This window comes from Arctopsyche grandis, chromosome 3, assembly GCF_051622035.1.
Source record: "Arctopsyche grandis isolate Sample6627 chromosome 3, ASM5162203v2, whole genome shotgun sequence".
Taxonomy (NCBI): Eukaryota; Metazoa; Arthropoda; class Insecta; order Trichoptera; family Hydropsychidae; genus Arctopsyche; species Arctopsyche grandis.
In genome coordinates this window covers 1,404,450-1,422,941 of record NC_135357.1, presented here as the reverse complement: position 1 = coordinate 1,422,941, position 18,492 = coordinate 1,404,450, and the positions used below count along the sequence as shown (strand labels likewise).

Genomic DNA, 18,492 nt, shown 5'->3' with positions numbered 1-18,492 from the left:
ATGATTCTAGATAGAGAGTGGATAGTAGAACAGAGAGTGGATGATTTTAGATATCTTGGGTGCTATCTGGGTGAAACGTGTAAAAGTGGAAAGGAAATTCGCTTTGGGGTGGAGCAAGCCAGAGCTACATTCTTGAAAATGAAAAAAGTCCTATCTACACGTGATCTCAGTATAGCACTCCGACTGAGACTTCTACGATGCTACGTTTTCAGCATCCTTCTGTATGGAACAGAAGCATGGACCCTGATGGATGCCACATGTAAGAAACTAGAGGCATTTGAGATGTGGACATACAGAAGGATGCTGAGAATCTCATGGATGGCGCGTCGTACCAATGCCGAGGTGCTTACCCTGATGGGAAAACGTGTCTCAAAGTGCTCAAAAGTGTGAAAAGGCGTAAATTGGAGTACTTCGGACATGTGATGCGGAACGAAAAATACATGGAAAACATCATGGCTAAAGAATCTTCGGCAGTGGTACGGCCTCAGCACCCGAGCACTATTCCGAGCAGCCATCGATAAAGTACGAATGGGACATCTAGTTGCCGACGTTCTAGGAGGACATGGCACATGAAGAAGAAGATTGTTCCGATATACTAGGTAAGGTTGGTTTCAAGATCCCAGTTTGATATTCTAGACGCGTTGCAGTCTTTTCACTTAATCCTTTCAAAACCAATTCCCTAAAATATTCCTATCTACAGCGTGTTTATCGTATGCTTAACGGGGAGCTGAATGAGGTTGATCTATTCGGTACTTAGCTTCACGTAGAAACAATCATCTTGGTAAGCTTTTTCTAAAAATTCTAAGGGGTGAATGTCATCTTCCTGAAGTTCTGTGTAATCTTAAACTTAGGGTACCTGAGAAACTGAGAGAACTCTATTCCTGCCTATTTGGGCCAGAACTAATGTGCTTGATGACTCACCCCTTTCAAGAGCCATTCGATTATTTAACCTGCTTTCTGGGAGCCTTGATGTTTTTACTGCATCGTACAGTTCTGTCAGGCAGCATATTTTAAATGACTTCTAGCTACATACATATTTACACATGTTGTTTTCATTTTGTAATTTTATTATTTAGCATAATGTGTATGTATGTTGGTTTTATCTTTATTTATATATGTATGCTATTGTTACGTACGCCGCGGATTGAGCGAATTGCACTTAGACCAACGGATATCTGTTATCGGATTAACTAAATGCATGCACTTACTTCCAAGGATTATATCTGGACTCTAAGTGCATTTAGGCTAAACAATGACCGTTATTAGTTATTTCTCAGAATCGGTACGGGGAGACCCAATGTCGTGGAAATACATATCTGAATACGTGACTATACAACAGGTAAACAGATTAGGCGTCCTGAGAGATCTACCCTTTATAAGGCGGTACGTAGGCGATATCATGTCATTCTAGACTGAGCACTGACAGTGCGTGTATCTCCTTAATCATCAATAAATGCTGTGAAACGACTGTTGGCCTTTTACTTGGATCCTCCACCCACCCCTACGCAACACTATTTTTTATTTTTATATATATGAGTAATTTATTATATATGTGTAGGTGTGTATGTATGTATATGTATATATGTGTATTTTTATATTTATGTATGTATGTATGTGTTTTTTTGTATACGTGTATATTGTCTTTGGCCAGGAAGGCGCATTGGGTTTACCTGTTAGGCCTTGTTGGTGTAAATTAAATAAAAAAATAAATAAATAAAATTTCCTTACATCAATTCAGGACTGCCATGAAAAGAGTCCTGATTGATTGATCCATTTATATTTGTATTTCTATATTCTATATATTCTTTGTCCAATAATATTATATCACTTTATGTTTAATTATGCATTGTCCTATTTAGTCATATTTTAGTTTTTATTCTTTTCTTTTTCATATTATGTATTTTGTAAAAAATTATAAATGGGCTCAGTTGTTATTTTGTTATATGTATTCTTTGTTTCTATGAATTCCTACGTCTGAGGCCTGTTGATTTTTCAATAAATAAATATTGGGTTCGAAGTAGTTTCATACACCCTGACTTAAAACTCCTCAACGAAGTCAAAGCCGATCAAATTACAAATATGCGATTACATTATGAGTCACCAAAGTAAGAATGATCTCATCAATTTTTAAATTCCTAGAAGGATAAAATTTTACAGTGAGTTTCAAAAGTAGAAATATGATAAGTAAAAAATTCTCAGCTTTAGAGGGTTTTCCATAACGATGAGATAGAAAACGGAATACGTGGATGAAAAGTATGATAAGAGTAATTGATATAAGGTAAAGAGAGCAAATAGATTAATAAAAAAAAATATATGAAATTCCTTGACTGTGATAAACAGGACAATGGAGTTGGAGTCGGAGTCGTAAAAAGTATCTAAAAAAAAAACAAATATATAAAAAAAAAGTTTTTAAAAACATACCTCTTCTATAATTTGTATATAAAATTATTATTTTGAATAAAAACACCAATAATTTTTTTTTACTATCGCCATCTATGTTTAAAACTAACAAACAAACGTCAACCGTAAACGTCAAATAGAATGTCGGCGGGCAAATTACAAACGCGTCTTACACGATATATTTGCACCATCGTAATGGCGGAGGCTCCATTTACTTATATTGATGACCAAAATGAGCAATATGACAAAGTATGAAAACGATCGGATAAGAGATAAAAATGACCACTAACACGAAACCCATGTGAAACGTAAAGGAGGTATGTAATGACAATAAGCGTGTCATATAGCTTGAAAAACAGACTAAAGATGAATGAAAGAAGTGCTCAAATGGTACCCGATAGAACATAAATGTGTTCAAGGAAAGCCACAGGGGAGATGGATGGATAAAATTAGAATAACACTATGAGGGAACTAAAAATATATATGTATGAGAGATAATGAAAACCTATATAGCAAATTTTATAAAATATGAGGTGAAAAAAGTTATAGGCGTTTATAAAAATTAAAATCTGAAATGAGGGTGGCGAAAACGGAAAAAAACGATCGGAATAGTGTGGATAAATCTGGCAATGTGGACAATAGACGTCACCGAGAAAGATAACGGAGTATTTTCTATCGTATCGTAATGGTGGACTTGATTTCAACAAATATTGATGACCAAACCGAGCAAAATGGCAAAGTTTGAAAACGATCGGATAAGAACCCAAATTTCGTCAGACGAAATCAGACGAAAAAATCGAAAGCGAAGTAAGAAGAGGCTAGTAACTCTGATTTCAAACTCTGATATGAAACGATCGACTTGAAGTCTAACCAGCAGTATATTAAAGATTAGCCCGGGATCGAACCCAATAATCTCTTGGTGCTAAACATAAACGCAACCACTGACCAATACTGTTGGTTGTATATACATATCTAAGTCACCAGGCCAATTTATTATTATCATCGCTTCATTCAACTATGTACATATGTATATGAGTATGATCGTTATACATATGATAGTTAATCATGGCCACCCACAGAAATATACGTAGTCCTGCGTCAAAATTCACATATTATGTATGTATATACTGAAATTGTTTTTCGGGTCAGTAAATTATTTGGTATTAATCATCCTATGAGCTTGAGTATTTTATTACTACATACATATGTATATAAACGAGCATAGGGGCGAGTTGGAAAGTTTTGGAGAGATAGGGGCTGGGGTGATTTTGTGGGAGGAGAGGGAGGGTAAAAGTTTTAAAGAGTGAAAACGTCGACACTTTCGCCATTATTCTTGTGACGTATTTGTATAAGGTGACCTGTCAGAAACACCGATTTTTCTACGCGGCACGGAAAAATTCAATAGAAGTATGACAGGTTAGTCAAAACGCCATAAGACTGAGCTAACACTCTCGTTTATTAAAAAAGATTACCAAAATATTATTATTTGAGATTTTTGTTTATTTAATAAACTAGCCGAATTGCCGAGCGTCGCTGGGGCGAACGAAATTTGTTAAAAAAAATGAAACTTTTTCTCACGCCAACACCTTCCAAAGTACCAAGAAATAGTGTAACAAACATAGTGATTTTAAATTGAAAATTGTAGATTTTTATTCACATACAGTTTTTACACTTCAAATTCGTCATTTTACAAATCAAATTCGTCATTTTACAAATCGAATTCGTCATTTTACAAATCAAATTCGTCATTTACAAATCAAATTCGTCATGCTGCAAAACAAATTAAACAATTTAATGTATTTTATATAAAAAAAAAATGAGGATTAGTTTTTAATCAGGCTTTTACACTTTAATTAATACCATTATTAATTTCATACTTAATTATAATATTTCATATTTAATAAAAGCATGAAATTAATAATGGTGTTAATTAATAAATTAATACCATTATTTATTTAATAAATTAATTAATTAATTAAAAATCTGCAATTACCTGCAGCTGTAGCAAAATAACCTTTATAAATTATAAATAATAATTTATCTATGTATAATATATTCCCTATACATACGTACATACATATTGTATTAAATATTCTCTTTTTCTCTATAATATTCTCTATAAAGTTCCCTATGTATAATAAAATGAATATTAAAAAAATACATCCAATTGTTTAATTTGATTTGCAACATTACAAATTTGATTTGTAAAATGACGAATTTGATTTGTAAAATGACGAATTTGATTTGTAAAAAAACGAATTTGATTTTTAAAATGATGAATATGAAGTATAATAATCGGAGTAGAACTTTTAAATCAGCTGATAACTATTAACTAAAAATAAATCTATCACTGTTTGATCTGTGTACATATATTAAGCCTGTATTGGTTAGAAAGTTTGTTTTGATTTGAGGTTATGGGTTAAACGTCATTCTGTCAGACTCACCGAAGTGTTGCCACCCTGCATAAAGGCCGGTGTGGCAACACCCAAGACCGTTGGCTCAGCAAGCCTCCACAAAACTATAAATATTTATATATTAGAGATAACGAGAACCTATAAAGCAAATTTTATAAAATATAGAGTGAAAAAAGAAAAAGTTTAAGCGTTTAATAATTAAAATTTGACAGCGAGATGGCAGGGCGAAAAGTAATGAAACTACCGATGTGAATGATGAATGTGACAGATAAACGTCACCGTGTAATACGATGCAGTATTTTCAAACCTGTCTAATACGATATTTTTTCACCATCGTATTTGCGGATGATACCTTAACTTATATTGATGACCAAAATGAGCAATATGGCAAAGTACGAAAACGATCGGATAAGAGATAAGGGATATAAAAAATGACCGCTTACACGAAAACCATGTGAAACGTATAAGAGGTTAGTAAAAAGTGTATGTCTTACATTGCCCGGGTGTTTTTGTACGGTAACCTGAACCTTTTGTAATTGAAAAGATAACTGTAGATTGATATGAAAGATAAAATGCATCTTTATTTTATTCCTTCCTAAATTTTTACACGACAACAACACTGAAAAATCAATACATCCAAGGTAAAAAAAAAACACACACAATACAAGTGTAGTCGGTTAATTGCGTCCAATTTAAAAAGTCGCCGGTGGAAAGAAAAGGGGTGTCCAACTTTGGAGCCGTAATTGGCCACCCTTTGAGGTCCACGCGATTCGTGCAGGGGTTGTTAATTCCAGGGGTAGCCACTGAAAGAGAGAGAGAGAGAGATTTGATTTAATTACGCGATAAACAATACGCGGAGTCGTTAATGAACCGGCGAGCGAGTGATTAACGACCCGACCCTGTACATGTAAAATGGCAATTACGTACGAAAAATTCATATTTTGACATTGCCGGTGGATTTCGTTAGACTGTTCTTGTAATATGTAAATCGGTTAATTGTAATTCCGTCTGGTACGGATTCGGCGAATTGTTTTTGCGCGAATTTAATTGCTTTCTTACTACTGCAATGTCGTCGGTATGCGAATTCATTTGTACACGTATGGGATGTTTTTGCCTTTAGAAGTGAGTTGCCGGGAATTTCCGGGCGTTGCAAGGTGTTGCCCAGGTGGATGGACATTAGAAAAAAAACTGTATGAAATTTAAATTTGGAAAACTAAGCCCTTTCGGACCCCTAGATCAGACCTCGTCCAAAACTTGTATACACTTGCATATTTTATTTTTATTTATAGCCTTTATAGATCGCTACAAAGCGACGAGTGCAATAAACAAATACAATCAATCTAATATATAATTTGGAAAGAGACTTTATATGTATCCTTCGTTCGTAGAAATCCGTGACGTCATCGAACAAATAATTCGATTTTTTTCCGATTCAAAGGATTTGAAGTTCCCGGGGGCGTAGGCGCCCAGGGTGAAGCCCTAGGGGGCGCAGATGCCTGGGGCGTACATATTTTTTTTTTAAAAGAGACTTACTATATATGTTTGTTTATTAATAACAGTCAATAAAAAAATAAATGAATTTAATAAAATGTTTACTATTACATGAGTCATGTTTAAGCGGTTTATATTACAAATACCGAGTGAAGCCGGGTAATACAGCTAGTACATATATAATATATATAAACATTTTATAGAATGCGAATTCATATAAACATCCACAACGACATCTATGGAGAAATTTTTGCAGCTTTTTATAATCAAATTAGCGAACCTCAAGATGCTGAATAACTTGAGATTGGCAAGAGAGATAGTAAAGGAGATTCCAATTTTACAGGAACCGTTTCAATGAAAATCGGAAAAATTGGCAAACCATGATAAGAAACGATCGACCTGGAGTCACAAACCAAGGTCTGGCCAGCAGCGGGACTCTAGTGAGACTCAAACCCGTGACCACTTTGCTCGATAGCATAATATGCTAACCACTAATCCACGCCACTGGTTAAATACGTTTGTTAAATCTACTGTGTCATACCAAATTTATTGGTTTTGTATTGAAAACTCTGGAATTTCTTGCAAGGCGATGCTTTAGTCTCTTCCAAAACTAATTTACAGAGCATTGATGGATAAAATTCTGACATTTTTGGTTTGTGATTAAAAACTGACAAATTTGCGAGGTGTTTTTATATGGATATATTTTATATTTAACCCCGAGATCTGACCCTTCCAAAACACTTCTAGAATTTATATAAATAAAACTACCGTGAAATAATATGGACACCAAAATGTGTTAGCTTTGTATTTAACCCTTTGACTGCTACAACAACGATAAATCGTTGTTTTGAAATCGGCGAAGATTGCTACGACGATCGTTGTTGTCGTCATTAATTGTCGTATTTCAATACTTTCTTTGAGCCGCCAGCGCATCAGTGGCACGAAACATTTTTTTTATATACGTATTTATATTTATTATTCGGAAAACAGTCGTCAAAACTTATTTAGTGTATATATGTAGGTATCTCTTTCGCACGCACGCACGTAAAAGCAAGACAGAAAGAAAGAGCACGAGTCCACAGCTGCTCCTTAAAAATGTATATAAAGTATTACAAAAATTACGCGCGTTCGGCGAAGTAAGTATGTAAAAAAAATATTATATTTTTTTTTTCAAAATAATTACAAATGTTAGCATTTTTCGCTTGGACATTGAAAAACCTCGTAGCAGCAAAGGGTTAAATCTGCTGAATAGCACTTGCACGGCGTTACTCGAGCTTTGTTTTTTCACTAAAGTCTTTCAATCTCGTATTCTAAATTCTTTCAAAACATATCTAATAGTGTATGAGGGGATTGTCTATATATAGACTTTTTTGATTTTATATTGGAAGCTGTGGAATTTCTTGGCGGACGAACGCATTTGCTAGGCGCTGCACAGGAATTTTTTTATGGAAATCCTTCAATCCCTTCCAAAACACATCTACCGTCTAAGTGCCGTGAGAAAATATACAAAATTTGTTGGTTTTGTGTTTAAAACTATGAAATTGCTTAGCGAGCAAGCATATGTACATATGTATATACACGGCGTTGCTCGAGCGTTTTTAAATGGATGTCTTTTGACCTCGTATCCTGAACTATTCCCAAATACGTCTAAGGTCTAAGTTAGAGTAGATACCATGAAATAAACCTATGGAATTTTTTTTCGGGCAAACATACTTGCACGGCATTGCATGAGCCTTTTAGAATGAGAGCCTTTCGTTTAAAACCTATCTATGGTCCTAAAACCTATTTTTAAAAACCATATTTCGGTATTTTAAAACCTATAAAATTTAAAGCCAAATTTATCTTTGAAATTTGATGACTCTTAATTGAGAACAATAAATATATACATACATACATACATCATTTTTAATACATATTGAGTGGAAGTTATCAAATAACCTTTACTATAAAACCACAGTGATTATATCAAAAATAAAAGTAAAGTACTCCTCAAACTTATGCGATAAAATAATAGGGGAATTGGTCATAAAGTTGGACGTAAACTTCGAAAGGCGCACAGTGGATCTTTTAGTAAAATAAAATTGAACAATATATAATACAAGTACGATTCTAAGTCTTGCATGTTTTACTGATACATTTATTTCCTAAAACCAAACCAAACTTCAATGTTTGTGTATATTTATTATATGCAATTTTATATCATTAGTGGATATTATTTCGTTTATTTACAATTTCACTTTTGAGCGTTTAAAAAACACACGCGTTCCCACTGTGCATTGGCCACTGAGGATTTCAAATTAACAACCCCTGAAACTGGTAAGGGTGGGGGTTGGAAATTCTTCAGCTGAAAGGCCACACTGTAAAAGTGACGTAAAACTTTGTAACACAATTGATTCCTTTTGGTTGAAAGCATTCTTCAGATGCGGTATCGTCTTCGGCGCACAGTGTGCAAACTTCGACTTGTTCTTTATTTTGTTATTTTTTTTTTGTCTGTTATCGGTTTAAAAATAAGTAGGAAAAAAGCGTACGGTGACTTTTCCGGAATTTCCTGAAAGTTCTCGTCTCGGTGCAACAAAAGTCGTCGTCGTTGTTATTTGAAATGTGCATTCACTCGACTCAATCAATTTCCTCGTCTTCGCTTCGTTGCATTTCGAGTTGCGTTTATTTTTCTAGTGGGTTTAAGTGCCCGGCTACGCCCCGAGTACATTTTCAATGAAAACAAATTGTTTTGTTACGACAAATAACAATGAAGTATAAAATGTGACAGAACTACTAGTCTTAAAGTGCTTCACTCTAAGAAACGTTATTTCTCGATCACCATAGATTTGTGTCTTTCAATTTTCTTTACTTGAAAGACACAAATCTTTCAAGCTTTCAAATGAATAAAATAGTGGTAACTTTGCAATTACATATTACAAACATACACACAGTCAAAGAGTTAACTCTGGATTATTTTAGCTTGGGTGACGCTTGATATCAATGTTGATACATAAAAGTTGGGCTGAAAAGTTCGTAGGCTAGCATAGAAAAATCTTTTTTTTTTGTTAGAATTTGATTTTATTATTCAATATAGTTAGTTGCCTTCGAGGGCGATACAACGATTATAGCAGTCATACAATTTTTCGATACCATTTTTATAGTACGATTTGTCTTTAGCCTCAAAATAGGCTTCAGTTTCGGCGATTACCTCTTCATCGGCGCAAAATTTCTGTCCAGCGAGCATCCTCTTGAGGTCTGAGAACAGGAAAAAGTCGCTGGGGGCCAGATCTGGAGAATACGGTGGATGCAGAAGCAATTCGAAGCCCAATTCATGAAATTTTGCCATCGTTTTCATTGATTTGTGACACGGTGCATTGTCTTGATGAAACAGCACTTTCTTCTTCTTCAAATGGGGCCGTTTTTACGCGATTTCGTCCTTCAAACGCTCCAATAACGCTACGTAATAGTCGCTGTTTATGGTTTTTCCCTTTTTAAGATAGTCGATGAATATTATACCATGCGCATCCCAAAATACTGATGCCATAACCTTGCCAGCCGACTTTTGCGTCTTTCCACGCTTTGGAGTCACTTCATCACGTGCAGTCCACTCGGCTGACTGTCGATTGGAATCCGCTGTGAAATGATGGAGCCATGTTTCATCCATTTTCACATATCGACGCAAAAATTCGGGTTTATTACAATTGAACAGCTTCAAACACTGCTCAGAATCATCAATTCGTTGATGTTTTTGGTCGATTGTGAGCTCGCGCGGCACCCACTTTGAACAGAGCTTTCGCATACCCAAATATTCATTCACGATATGTCCAACACGTTCCTTTGATATCTTTAGGGTCTCAGCTATCTCAATCAATTTCACTTTACGGTTATCCAAAATTATTTTGTGGACTTTTTTGATGTTTTCGTCGGTAACAGCCTCTTTGGGGCGTCCACTGCGTGCATCGTCCTCGGTTCTCATTTCGCCTTGTTTAAACTTAGAAAACCACTTCTCAACGGTTGATTTTCCTGGTGCAAGGTCCGAATAATGTTTATCAAGCCAAACCTTGGCTTCAATAGTATTTTTTTTCGCCGAAAAACAATGCTTTATTAACACATGAAATTCCTTTTTATTAATTTTTGCAAACTAATAAAAGTTGCTTCACTCAAAATGCTATAACTCACAAACTAATAGTACGACAGCTGTCAAATTTATACACGTGTCTTTTTAAGGTTAGGGCTAACTAAAAATCATATGGATTTAATACTAGTAGCGCTATCTATGTGTCAGCCTACGAACTTTTCAGCCCACCTTATACTTTATACGTTTCTATATATTTAAATATACACTTAAAACATATTATTATGCAATATGCAACTAAATTTTACATTTAAATATAAATATAATACGTACATATATAAAAGCTTATAAATTTCTAATGAAATAGTAAATTTTAAAATGGCTGATGTTTTTTTTTTAATTCTCTATGAATAACGGGAGGAAAATTCAATTTTTCTTTTATATATTATACATTAATGAAATGTGTTTTATAATTATATTTAACAAAAGCAAGCAGCATAGCTCGGTCGTTAAGCTTCTGCCTATCACCGAGGGGCGCCGGGTTCGATCCCATGAGCTGACCTCGATTGAAAAAAATTTATCTGAGTATATCTGTAGTGCTGCTGGTCAGACTTGGATATTTGTGACTCCAGGTCGATCGTTTCCTACCAAAATTTGCCAATTTTCTCTGATTTCATTGTTGAAACGGTTCCCGATTAAAATTGGCTAAAAACCTTCCTACCTACTATGTCACCACTATTTGAGTATGATTAATGTACAATAAAATTCATAGATGTCTAGTTAATTTGCGAGTTTTCAGTGTCTCGTTATTCAACGACTTGTGTAATAAAAATGCTGCATTGCGGTTTACCTGTAAGACCTTCCTGGTATATATAATATGTAAAAATAATTAAAAATATACAAATAGCGTCTGGCAAATTCGAGTTAATAATCATCTCAAATTTGCTGATACTATATCACTAGTAGCTGTTAATCAGACCTTGGTTTGTGACTCCAAGTCGGCCGTTTCTTTTCAGAGTTTGCAATTTTTTTGATTTTTTGATTGAATCGGTTCCTGTAAATTGGCATTTTCTTTCCAATATCTCTTCCTCATCACAAGTTATTCAGCGATTTGATTGCAAAAATGTATCCATAGATGTCACTGTGGATGATATTCGTATGAATTCGCGTTGTATAAGAATGTTTGTATTGGTTGTATTGTATCTGTATTAGTACACTCGTCGCTTTGTAGTGATCTGTAAAGACGAGTTTACATGTTCGATTGAAATAAAATAAAATGAATATGAATAAAATAATAATAAAATAAATGAATTTAAAATTTTGAAGAAAAATTGAGTTTTCCACCAAGTATTGTACTCCACCGTTCTTTACATAAATAGAGAAATTTTCGATACAAGCTTTAAACTATTATTATTGGAATAACCGCATTCCATCGTGTAATGATGATTGTTGTGGAATTTCAGCTGTGCACTTCCGGTTGAAACTATTTTGAAAACCTTAGCCGTATTCGAGCGATCGAGTATAAATCCACCGCTTATTGTGTTTCGGTTCACTGGCCAATATTATCTGTAATATTTCTCGTTTCGCTTCTAAAAGGACCTATGTCTAAAACGAACTATTCACATAATATCTTATCAGTACTATAAATATCGGCAAAACTGAGTTTTGCCCGATAAAAATGTGATTAAGGAGAAGATGATTTATATGCAGCTTGTGTAAGTATATAATAAACCATTACAAAATGTTCTGAAAAAGTGCTTTTTTTTTCACATTGTGCAGGTTGATAAATTTTACTTCATAAATGAGGTCGTTAAATGGTTAAAATCAATACATGAATAGTGTGAAAATGATTAAATAATAATGTCGACACGATGTTTTGTCGTAAGCGCCAATTACTATTCCGAGCGTCGCGTTCGACCGTTGTTATTGCAGACTTGTTTATTTTCCGGGAAAACTGTAGATTTTCGCGCGTGCAGTTTTCCAACGGCGTGTGCAACGACTTGCGCATTTCCCGCACGCGCTCGAATTAAAAACAAAAACCGGAAAGGCACGGAATTATTAAATTCTTGCCGGTGTGAATTTTTTCCTCCGCCTGCGGGAAATTCGCAGACAGTTTTTCATTTGCAACTTAATTTGCATCCGAGCACGGTAAACTCCAGATTCTTTCCGGCTCTATAATGAAACTTTACAGATGAATTTATTTGAGCTCTATTTCCACGTACATTTTCTTCACAGTCTTAATGGAAAAACATTTTTCAACAAGCGGAAAATTTTCATTTCAAAAATTCTACTTCTCTATCACCAAACTTTCTTTAAATTGTTTATTAGACTTATTACCAAATTAATTAATTTTTATTCAAAAATATTATCTTATATACGTATAATGTATAATGCCCTTCGTGAAAGCATTAGAAGTGCTAATAACATTGATGCTTTCTTGAAGGGTGCTAATGGATACCTTTGTGGAAGATGATTTATAATTTTAGTTGATATTTTGTGTTATATGTATTAACAGCTATATAAATAAATAAATAAATAAAATAAATATATCCATCGCCTAATGTGATCTAAGTTTATACTCAACTATATAACAAACCGAAGTATCAATAAACGTAAATCTTGATTAAATAAATCATTGATAACATTAATCCATGCAAAATTTAAATCGTGATCACTAAATGTTAACCAGAATAGTATCCTTTCGGGGCGGGGTAATTTTCCAATGAGAAATTAAATAACATCTATAGTAATATTATATAAATTAACAACGTTATATTCTTCCAACATCAATCTAAGCATGCCCTTGGCACATGCAGTATTTTTTTGTAAATAATTCCAAGGAAAATTTTGGCCCTCGCGGTTAATAATTCCTTAAAAAATATAAAGCAATTTCCCAGTTTGGCCTCTAAAGCCCTTATTAATATCCAACCCTTATTGATCACATTACACTTTGTTCATTTAATTCGTTGTTCACATTAAGTTATATATTTTTTAACGTTCTTCACATTAAGTATCAATGAAAATTTAAGTGGATTTTATTTATCATTGATTAAATTTTGCATATATTATTTATTATTTTACACACGTGCTAAATTAATTATATTAACAATTGTTTATTAAATATAGCTCGTATTCCGTATTGCATATACTATTCGTTTTTGATCACATTCGTTGATGTAATCGATTAATATGATCAACGCATAATATAATCAACACTTGATTTTACTCTAATTAAACAATTCCGATAATTAATTACACAAAACTTAATTTAATCATTCAATGAACGATTAAAATGTTCAAATTTCAAATAATTTATGTGTGTATGTTGACATCACTGATTCTGTATACTCGTCGTATTACAATACTTGATGCTGATTACATTAAAAAAAAATTCGGGTGTGACCAACCCATGACTTTATCTATGTATTTGAGGAATATAAGAAGGTTACAAAACAAAATTCAATATTGAACTAATAACTATGATAGCGATACAAATTGAGCGCGAATATTTGCAAATAATTGCACAAGACAAAAGTTCTACTTCCGGTTGTCAGATTTTGTTCAAATTTTTTTTATTATTTAAAATCAGTATAATTATAATACATATTAAATATCAAGAGGATAAAAATAATATAAAAGGTCAAAATAAAATAATGAAATATTGTTTTAAAAAAAAATACTACTTCCGGTTTACAAATTCTGACCAAAACGTTATCAAATCTAAGTTAGTACACAAGGAATACAAATATAAATTTTCAGCTTAATACGTTCAGGGGTGTGGACAGGATCCAGGTGACAACATTTTTATCCTTTTTAATAGGAGAAAATCCTACTTCCGGTTCATTAAATTTGGTGATTTTATTTTTTATTTTTTCTTAAAATCACTATTTTTATTATTCACAATAAATATCAAGACGCTTAAAATAATTTAAAAGGTCAAAATAAAATAATGAAAAAATAATGAAATATTGTTTTAAAAAAAAATGCTACTTCCGGTTAACGAATTCTGACCAAAACGTTACCAAATCTAATTTAGTACATAAAAAATACAAATATAAAATTTCAGCTTAATACGTTCAGGGGTGTGGACAGGATCCAGGCGACAACATTTTTGACCTTTCTAAGACGAGAAAATCCCACTTCCGGTTCATTAAATTTGATGATTTTATTTTTTATTTTTACTTAAAATCACTATCTTTATTATACACAATAAATATCAAGACGCTTAAAATAATTTAAAAGGTCAAAATAAAATAATGAAAAAATAATGAAATATTGTTTTTAAAAAAAATACTACTTCCGGTTTACGAATTCTGACCAAAACGTTACCAAATCTAAGTTAGTACATAAATAATATAAATATAAATTTTCAGCCTAATACGTTCAGGGGTGTGGTCAGGATCCAGGCGACAACATTTTGACCTTCCTTCCGGATGCTTCCGGAAGGGAAAAAATCCCACTTCCGGTTTATTAAAATTAGTGATTTTTTTTTTATTTTAATCACATTGATACAAGAATTATACTTGCATTTTTTCGTGAAGACCACACATGTTTAAGGGGTCGAAAAAAATAGTGGAAGAAAAATCGAACTAGAGTAAACTGCCACTTCCGGTCGACGGACGCTTACCAAATTTTAAACATAACTTGGTATTGAGCTTAAACTGATCGATATGAAATTTCAGTTCGAATTATTAAAAGGCTTTTGAGAAAAACATAAAAAACCTCGATTCTCTAGAGTAAAAGTACTACTTCCGGTTCAGATAAAAATATTTAAAAAATATAAAATTATAAAAATTATTATTTCTAGTACATGTAAAAAAAGTTCAGTCCGATTCAGTTAGTAGTTTGGGAGAAAATCGAATTCAAAAACTTAAAAAAAAGAGGACACCTATAAGGGGAGGTACCATTTCCGGTCAACTTAAAAATTTGAAAAAAATTTTCGTAGTGTCTATAAGAATTTCATTAACCGATACTTAGTTTCGGTTCGATAGGACTAACGGTGTTGAAAAAATCCCCAAAGTACACAGACACACACACAGACACACACACAGACACACACACAGACACACATACAGACACACACACATTTTTTCTAGATCATTAAAACGTGATCAGTAATCGATTCTGAGTTCGAATCAGTAAATATCTCGAGTTCGAATTTTCGCATGATCACAAAACTTCATCTATTGTTACTACGTACATAGATAAAGTAATAATTATTACTGAGTAACAAAAAAAATACTGGAGGGGAGATTAATCTTTATTTAATTTAACCAACTAAATTTGAATATGATAATGATTTTTGTTGGTTATTCTTATTTATGACAAGCGTTTAAAAAAAGTGAGTATCGAAATCAATAGTCACATGTTATTTTTATTGATTTGATTTTTTTATTGTTTTAAAATACATACATGTTATTAATAATAGTAAGAATTTTTTATTCCAGATTATAGGGAAAATAGTTCAATCCTTATCATCCAAATAAATGATGTATAAATATTTACATATGTACATATATATTATATGTATATATGTACATACAATGTATATATGTATGCGAAAATTCTTAATGGTTTTTCTTAAAATAATTATGTTCTTTTATCAATTTAAATAATTTAATATAATATTTTTAGGTATAAACATAAAATGATATTATAATATTGAATAATAAACAATAATAATAATTATAATTAATCAATTTAATTTAATTTAAAGCGGTCGTATAATATAATATAATTAATTATTTAATGAATATTTTTTTCTCGAGCTTTATTATCTTTATATATGTATATTGGGCCAGTTTTATATATCACTGCATTTACATGGATTGGTTTTCAATCATATAACGTTTGATAAAAGAATGAGATGGGCACCTCACATTGAGGCAGCGAAATGCAAGGCGTTGAGTGGTATATTTTCAATATATCCAATATTTAATCGCCATAGTTCTTTATCAACTCAAAATAAAATAAAATTATATCGCGAGCTCATATTACCATTATTAGCCTATGCTTCACCTGTATGGAATAACGCCTCGAATACTAACCTTTCCAAGCTCCAAGTAATACAAAATAAATCCCTAAAAATAATTTATAATACACCCATATATACTTACCTGAAAAAACTGCATGCCATATATAATATTCCGTTTGTTACAGACATTACTAACAAACTAACCAGTAGATTCTATGACAGAATCACTAATAACCATACTAACACACTTGTGAAGAGTCTCGGTGATTACAACAAAATGTCTATACCCTTCAGGTATAAACACAGATTACCTAAACACAATCTACTTTAGGTCATCGACTTTAGAGAGTCTTTAATTTATATTATGTATTAGATGTATTATGAACATTTATAAGGATTGTAAATAGGTTTTTGAGCTATTTTTCCTATTATGCTTGAGATTAACATTAGAATAATATAATACTACGATTACTAACCAAATTAAATTAAATTGTAAAATAGAAAATGATCAGTAGATCAGTAGCTATTAAAATAGATATAATATGTATTGTGAACATAATTTCGTAATAATAAAAAGCATTTAAAAATCAAAAAAATATTACCTTTTTACTTTATTTATGTTTATCTAAACGTACAAATTCAATCTGTAAATGATTTTAAATTATATTCGGCAAGTAAAATTTTTGTTGCTCACCATAATTATTATCAAGTATCATTTAATTTTAAAAACACTAAAATATACCGCATCATTTCTCTACACGGGGTTCGTACTCAAGTACAAGTGAGACGAAGCATTCCGATTAGCATATTCTGATATGCTAAGCAGGAACTGTCGAAATTAGTGATTGATTTTTCATACCGTATTGGTGTTACAGTATCCACGTGTGAATTTACTACATCTGCTTATAAAATTTTACACTTCTAAAAAGTGTTAAATACAAAATACTGCAATAAAAGCAATCTGATTGCAGTGAATGCATTCTGATTGAAAGGTCAGGGGTTGTCAACCCGTGGCGCCTCCGCTTTTCCCACAGACTCCTATCGCAGCCGAGACGTCGAGACTTTCGAAAGGGGAAAAAGAGAAGCAAAAACATTTGGATGGAGGAAGAGAGAGAGAGAGAGAGAAGGCGAGGATTGAAAATTGGATATCGCCGGATAATAGAATTGGTTTTGCCGACATATGTGAAGCGGCGACGCGAGCCTAATGCGATTGAAAAGCTTTCGCCTATCCGACGGATTCCGAGGGATTCGAACTCGCAAATTATGTATCGGCTCGCTCCATCCACCCAAAACAATCCTGTTACGTGTGTGAGGCTCTACAAAACCCTCATTTACTTTTTTTCGCTGATTTTATACAATTTTTCCATATTTTTTCTACTTTCAAAGCTGAAAAATGCTTCGAAAACAGTACGACAGTTGTTGTATCCTTTTCGTATAGAGCTGTTACACGCATCACGGTTCAGAGCACAAGTCTTATGTGAGGTCTAATATTATCAATCTGTATTATGTCGATCGGATTGACTCTTCAGAATATACCAAAATATTTGATTGCTGTATACATATGAAATATTTCCATTTCAAAATAATTACACATATATACAAGTGGAGGATTTGATTTCCTTAGCTAGAAGAATGCACGCATTCTTAGGTTGGCACGCATGAGTAGAATCAATGATGAGATTATCATGTAATGCGACGGATAGATCGTTGTAGCACTCCGCCGAATAAACAATGTTTTAAACCACTCAACGAGTCTCATTTTACCCCATGGCTCCTGACAACCAGATCCTACACATTTTTTTTATTTTATTTCATAGAGCATGAACACTCGCCTTTACAGATCTCCTAGTTTACTTTAAAAATATACAATACAATACAATCAATATACATAAGCATTTTATACAATGCGAATTCATACAAACATCCACAGTGATATATCTATGGAGAAATTTTTGCAGCACTTATGTAATCAAATCGGTGAATCAAAAGACGCTAAATAACTTGAAATTAGCAAGAGATGTGGGAGAGGAGATGCTAGTTTTTACAGGAATCGTATGAAAATCAGAAAAATTGGCAAAATTCTGATAGGAAACGATCGACCTTTAGTCACAAACCAAGGTCTGGCCAACTGATTTCGATTATGATTTCTATTTAATTTC

At 32.8% G+C, this 18,492-nt stretch overlaps 1 protein-coding gene and 1 long non-coding RNA gene across 2 annotated transcripts in view; one reads left to right on the top strand and one right to left on the bottom strand.

Annotated features, from left to right (window-relative positions):
- The window catches only part of LOC143910004 (uncharacterized), an 805,996-nt gene that overhangs the window by 180,025 nt on the left and 607,479 nt on the right, over positions 1-18,492 (top strand). The gene's annotated exons all lie outside the window — the stretch shown is intronic.
- The window catches only part of LOC143910003 (uncharacterized), a 236,460-nt gene that overhangs the window by 137,352 nt on the left and 80,616 nt on the right, over positions 1-18,492 (bottom strand). The window lies entirely within an intron of this gene.